The 7094-nt window shown below is 44.9% G+C and overlaps 1 long non-coding RNA gene and 1 pseudogene across 1 annotated transcript; both read right to left on the reverse strand.

Annotated features, from left to right (window-relative positions):
* Positions 1-1207: 1207 nt before the first annotated feature.
* Positions 1208-2037, reverse strand: LOC125555841 (uncharacterized). The gene is made up of 2 exons (XR_007304899.2): positions 1788-2037; positions 1208-1689 (listed from the first exon to the last, which is right to left on the reverse strand). It is a non-coding gene; the product is annotated as an uncharacterized LOC125555841 (long non-coding RNA).
* A 3483-nt stretch (positions 2038-5520) lies between these two features.
* Positions 5521-6711, reverse strand: LOC125506958 (THO complex subunit 6-like; annotated as a pseudogene).
* Between the last annotated feature and the right edge of the window lie 383 nt (positions 6712-7094).

Below are 7094 nucleotides of genomic sequence, written 5' to 3' on the forward strand. Positions count from 1 at the left end.
TCTCCCCGCTCGTTGCTATGCTTCTTCTAGATAGATCTTGCGTGATCATAGAAAATTTTTGAAATACTATGTTCCCCAACAATTAATCACCCTTCCGGTGAAAGGATCATCCCTTGGTGAACCTTGCCTTCCCTCCAGTAGGCTGGCAAAGCACAGTTTGTCAGCCAGGGCACACCACAAAAGTCTGACAGTGGCTGAACAATCATTATGTGATAAAAAAAACATAGTAAGTTGGATTTTGTGATGGAAGAGAGATAATCAACAATTATATCATAAGTCCATGAAGTCCACTTAACAGTGCTTAGGTTCGACTTTCAGATTAGTAACACACACATTATGTTATGTCAAGAAGGTGTGAAGCAACACTAATGATCACATCTAAAGTGGAAAATCAAGAGTGGACATCTACGCTCATAGTCATAGTTACAGTAGTACTTTTTCACTGAATTAACATGCATTTGCGAAGAGATGCTAATCATCCATGTGGCCATTCTCTGCAACATAGATGTATATATTTAGTAAGCGTAATAGACTGAGTCCAATAGGCGAGAGACACTGCACCAATCTATTTTCTTTCCGGGCAACACACTGCACTGACTCTAAATTGAACTCTTCTAAATTCATCTCGCCTTCACCACAAAGCTCCAAAAGATAAAAAGGAATTAGCCAAACGTTGAAAAAGTCACCAAATATATGAGCTAGATGAGAATAAACAGATGAAGCGACAATGATCAATAATAAACACTTGGACAGGGAATAAACTACCCCTACTGAATTAGCTGAGGTGCAGCACCGTGACCTTGCAACAATAGCCCACGTGGAGGCGACCCGGCTTGCATTCCCGATCCACAACAGTTGTGGGCAGACGCTGCTCCTACTGGAGGATTCTCCAATCGAATCCAGGCTTGGCAGTAGCACCTTTATGAATGTAACTCAACTGCTTGAATGTGTCACTGGTGAATATATTCATCAATGGAATTTGACATGTCAAGCAAAAACTTGATGTAGTTTCAGAAGATCCATTCCACATCCCAAGACCCGTGTACAAACAACAACAGATACTTCTCCAGTGAGAAACCGTCTCAATCTTTCTCTTATCTTTTTCATTGCTTTCTCATCCTGAATGGAACTTACTCCAACCCAGTAGCAGCAGTAATTGCTTCAGACAAGAGATCACCAACTCTAGAACTCACAAATACAACAGCAGGAGGTTTGAAGTACTGCTTACTCTTCATTATCTCAAAAATCTTCTGCTTCTGCTTAGACTCCACCCAAATTACCACTTGTCTAATTGATTTGTTTGGTTTACCTAGGTTCCCACAAGAAATACTCCATGTATCAATCATGGTGTAAGACAGAGTTTGACAATTTATGAATGTACTGTTGCTGAAAACATCATGACCTGTGGACATGAGAGCGTGCCAAAGATATGCATGGCCTAATCTCTGAATCCTCTCTCTAGCAAGCAGTCCACTTCATCCAAAACAAACACAGAAACATCTATAATTAAGGTCGACATTGCATGCAGAGGCTGGGCTTCCCTGCCACTGGTTCCCCGTCCTCCGCGACCAACACCACCAAAACAGCCAGGCCGCCGAGCTGCGCTACACCCCGGTGCATCACCACAGCAGCCCGTTATCCACCGCGGCGTTTGGATCGACCAGGGGCGGCGGCGCGGTCGACCATGACCTGCGGCGACGGGGAATTCGACCAAACTGGTGGTCATGGACTCGGGGGAAAGGAGGGGAGGCACTGGGGAGCTGGAGTCTTGAGAGAGGAAGGCGCACCTGTGGTGGTCGTCGGTGGTAGGGGCTGCCGGGGTGGTGCCGCAAAGGGCGGCGACGGCGCGGGAGGGAGTCGGGGTCGTAGGCATTCTGGTTTGTCTTTGCGGCACCATAGTAGCATGAGCGGGGGAGCTTCCAACGGCCGCGGCGTCGGTGGCGACGCATGCGACGGGGGGAGGGTGGCGACGCATGCGACGGGGGGAGGGTGGCGACGCGCTGGAAGCTGGAGGTTGAGATGGGATCGGGAGGTAGGGTGATTTTTTTACCTCGTCCATATACCGGTTCGGTTGACTTATATACGAGGTTGAATACCCTAAATCACAGGGGCTATTTTGCAAAAACGCCGCGACGGTGAACCCCCCGACTCAACCCGTGCTTTATTTATTATAATATACTAGCAAAAATGTCCGTGCGTTGCAATGGGAGAAAAAAGATAGTGTTTATCACCGAAATTAATTGGATTTTTTTCTTTGGCGGAACGCATGTGCTTTACCATAAAACAAACACCAGAGCTGGATTCCATCTCGTTCGTTGCGGACTAATGCGAGTGGGTCCAACGAGTCAGGCTTGTTCGTAGAGGTATGGGCTTTGGTGGACATCCTGGCATGCCATCACCCATACATATGTGTTTCATGAGTGTGGCAATGAGCTAGTCGGGCATGTCGATTGTGGAAGCTGTGAGCCGCTTCCTCGTCTCCTACAATGTCTCATCGCCTCATCGGTTTACAGTATACACACCATATGTCTTTGGAAAATGGTCGACAACTCCTTATTTGGAGTAAGAATTTAACCATGGTGAGATCGCCACAATCCTATGATAGCAACCTGGAAGATGTAGCCCAAACATTAATGTCCTCGATGGTCCGGGTACCACTAATGATCAAAAATTGCTAAAATAAGTCTAGAAACTGCAGTGTTATGAATTTAGAAGCATCACCTCCTCTACGTTGTTATGAATTTTGCTTTTGCTAGCCCACCACCGCTGCATGACGGATTTAATCCAACTTCAACCCAATTCAAGTCCCCCTTTATTTGTACACCATTAGCCACCAGGGATCAACGCCAATTTTACGGTCTCTTTTAAATATAGATTTTCGTTTATTCATGATAGCACATATGCCCGTGCGTTGTAACGAGAAAGAAAATTGAGGTGTCCACCAAATACCCATCGCATGTCGAGGTATAAAACAAATGCATATCATGCTTTAAGGAAAAAATCATCGCACTTTCCTAGTGAGTCATTTATTCATGTTGGCACTTTTAATATTCGCAACGTCCTCCTCTCGTCGATGATGGTAAGGTTTTTGGTATCCACAATTAATGTTTTATTATGAAGCCGCGTTCATGTACTTTGACGACACGTCCTTCAGCTTCGTACTACCATCAGATGGAAGAGTAGTGGTGCATTGAATGGGAATTTTTTATAGAGATTTTTTTTAAAAATATTCAAATGCAAGCCGTTTTTTGCTATGTTATTTTTAGAGAAGATTGGTTGTTTGGTTTGCAAGGTTATACTCCATTCTCCTTTTTTGCATAATTTGGACTTGATCCAAACACAAGCATTTCACGTAGACATCGGATAGGCTCTTTCTTTAAAAAAGACGCGCACGTTGAGAGACCAGAACCGCACGCACACATCTCATTTGTTCATCAATTTCAAGCTCCTTGCAATAGATTTATTTTTCTATGTTTTCTCTCTCCCGCCACTTTGAACAGAAAAGAACTATTTTCTCTATTGTCTCGAGTAAACCGCCGCCGCTGGCCAGAGACCCCATACGCCTCGTTGTAGTCATGGCCGGCCGGCCGCGTGTACGCCTCGTCATTGTAGTGATGCCACGTTTCAAAGCCCTATTCTCTAAAAACAAAATGAACATTGTAACAACCTGCGAGCTTCTTCCTTGCTCTAGCTTTCTCTAGAGCCGAGCAGCAGCGCAGGCAGCGCTCGAGCATCTCGGGTCCGACCCTCACGCCCTCACGCCCTGCCGTTTTTCTTCTTTCACCCCTGTCACCGCTGTCCCAGCCTTTCTTCGCTCGTTCCGTTCCCTTTCCTTCGCTCATTTCATGTCCCCCATCTGCATATCTGCAAGCTAGCCTGCCAGAGACTGAATTTACACTTCCTTGTTTCTGTTAATCTCCTTCAGGCCCACCGTGCATGCATGTATGAGTTGCTTCCTTTTCTCAGCCTTTGCTTATTGATTCCCAGACAGCTCCTTGATAACCAGGACATTGAAAGGCCTATATAAATTAGTAGGATTGGATTTAAGGACGCGAGGTGGGATTAATAATACATGAAACAAACTTTTCTTCTTAGCAAACCAGCTCAGTTGGTGCCGACAATAGCTAGGCGAAGATGAGGTCGTGAGTTCAATTCCAAGTAGCATCTAATATTTTTGCCAGGCCCTTTATGTTGGCTAGATTAGTTGGGCCACAGCCCAAGCTGCATGCGGCTTTCCATCACGTAGGCTTCGTTCGAGTCTCATCCCTCCGGACGGAAGTTGTGCGTGGCGGGCCACATGAATAGTATCAAAATTTAGTACCACCTTGAATATGTTTTAAATTCAAACTGAAAGCGTAAAATCACGGGAAGAAGCGTATTGTGACGGTGAACCCACGGAGTCAATCCGTGCTTTATTATTAGGGAAAGAAATATACTAGCACAAATGCCCAAGCGTTGCATCGGGTGAAAAAAAACCACACTTTCCTAACCCAATTGCTCAAGACCCCCTCTCATTCCAGGACAGACCGCCAGGCATGATGACATGAACAAACTCTTTGAAATCCTCCATCCTGCCATGAAAATATGTACTGCAGAAAAAATATGAACGTATTTCAGAAGTGTACTAAAGGTGTGTGGAATTTAAACCATAGAAATATCTATCTGGTTGTGAGTATCTCTTCATGCCTTTGTTGGAGTTGCTTAGTGATGTCCAAGACATATCGCATTATACCGTAAATAGTAAAGTCAATTTTAGTACAATGTTTTTGCTTCACTACGGAGGTAACACGAATTTTCATGAACCAATGTTGGCTAGATTTAGGGACTGTAGCATAGCACTATTCGTGCCCAACAATCAAGCACCTATTTTTAACTGGTACTATCTTTTTCATTATAATTCTCAAAAATTTATTGTACATGAACAATAAATAAACAATTTCTTTATTATGACTTAGACATAGTATTTTCTAACATAATTTTTCCCGGTGATTATAAACAATAAATAAATAATTCTAGAATAATTTTCTCTCGAGTTATGGACGGGGTAAAACTTCGTTCATGGGATTATAGCTAGTGGCAGAGGATGAAATTTTTTTTGAGGGGGGAGACTTTTGATTGATTTCTAGGTGGTTTACGTTGTTCCCACAATCTTTTTAGAGATCAATCAACTCATGACAGGACAAAACAAATGACAAAAAATAACCAGGCTATGTTTGTCTGTCAATCCCAGAAATCCCTCCCTTTCCTTCTTTATTATCAATTCTGGAATCCCTCCTTTCCTTCTTTGTTCTCTGCATTCTTCCTTATTAGGACACTTTCTTCTTATTACGGGACGTCTGGCTTCCCACTTTTTTCCCGGAATCCCTCTTTCCTTGTTATTATGGGACAGCTTCCCACTTTCCCTTTTTTTTGCTTTCAATCCCCGAATTCCCTCCTTTCCTTCTTATTACCGGAAGGGTTCCCACTTTCCTATTTTTCTTTGCTGTCAATCCCGGAAAACCCTTCTTTCCTTCTTTATTTTTAGGACGAGAGAACTGGTGTATCACCGGCTGCCGCGAAAAGAGATCCATCATGTTTGAAAGAAGCATAGTGGAGAAAATCATACCCAACAGAAGCATAAGGAATCAAGCATTCTACAAGAAGAATGAGGACAGAATGCACATAAGAGGCTGGTGTGCTGCTTGCTTTCTTCAAACAGTGTGAAAGTATGCAAATATGAAGTACTGACTTGTTTGCTAATTGCAATGGCATTATTTTCTGATACTGGAGACCGTGCACCCCAATGGCCTCTAGAAATTGACAGAAACATATATCAAAGTATGGAGGGCGAGAGAACTGGTGTATTCCTCAGGAACAAAGAACTACCAGAACTGGTGTATTCCTCAGGAACATACTACATTATTGTTTAGTATAGAATCCTGCTCATGCTGAGGGTTAACCAAGTCAAGTATTGGTTCAACATGATCTCCTGGGGGGATGCAATGGTAAAAAAATAGCTTTTTCTTCTTACTGAAAGTACATCTATGTAAGAACAGGTGGTTAAGCACAATCCTAGCTAATCTAGCAAACCGGGCCACGAATGAGAGCTCTGGTACATTAATTTGTAGAGAGAGTGGCAGAAAGCAGCTCTACATCTCATGCCATCTTCAACCCCAAATGTGGCCGTCATCCCCACAGCTGTCACAAATCATAGACCACGTTGTAAATTTTCCTTCTTGATTGGGAACACCCTTGGCAGAAAGAAGAGGCTTTTACTTGAAGAGTAGCGGCTGAATCAGATCGTTGTAGAACTTGGCGTCATAAACGGCGCCACTATGTGCTTGGATGATGCAAACAGGTCGACCAGCACGGTGGCAGGCGGGCTGAATCAAATCAAGGGGAACGGGGTGTTTGTACACACAGAATAGAGTAGGGAGTGGGGGAGAAGGGGGAGGGGGGAGGCGAAAACTGGGGGGGCGCCGTGGGCGGAGGCAGAGGAGGAGATGCAGGAAGACAGCGAGAAGGACCGTCGCTGGAGGCGGCGGCGAGGAGGATGTGTGGGTCGGGTTCGTCGTGGTGGTCGTAGAAGACGGCGCGGAAGAGGGTGCAGCAGGAGAGGTCGCGCTCCCGCAGGATGCCCTGCCGGTACGCGCCCTGCCGGTACGCCCCCTCGTCCCACTCGCGCGCGTCGAGTCCTGGCTGCGCCTGCACCGTCATCGTCGCCGTCGCCATCTCCTCGTGATTCTTTGCTGCTGGCTGCGCTCAAACGGGATATGTGGGCCTGATTTACTAGGCCGAAGCGCACGGGCGGGCATCGTTCGATGCACACGACGTGGTACGTGGTTCCGTGAATTAGTACCACCTCACGTATATGTTTTAAATTCAAAGTGAAAGTGTAAACTTACGGGAAGAAGCGTATTGTGACGGTGAACCCACGAAGTCAATCCGTACTTTATTATTAGGGATAGACTAGTACATATGCCCGTGCATTGCAATGGGAGAAATAACCTGGTGTTCATTGAAATTTAAACAAATATGCACTCTAAAATCTAATCAACTGCATCGTTAAAGACTTCAAGTAAAAGTACATTTGGATTCAAGATGTTGCAGTTTAT

Source organism: Triticum urartu, chromosome 5A (genome assembly GCF_056163025.1).
Source record: "Triticum urartu cultivar PI428250 chromosome 5A, HENAU_Tu73, whole genome shotgun sequence".
Taxonomy (NCBI): domain Eukaryota; kingdom Viridiplantae; phylum Streptophyta; class Magnoliopsida; order Poales; family Poaceae; genus Triticum; species Triticum urartu.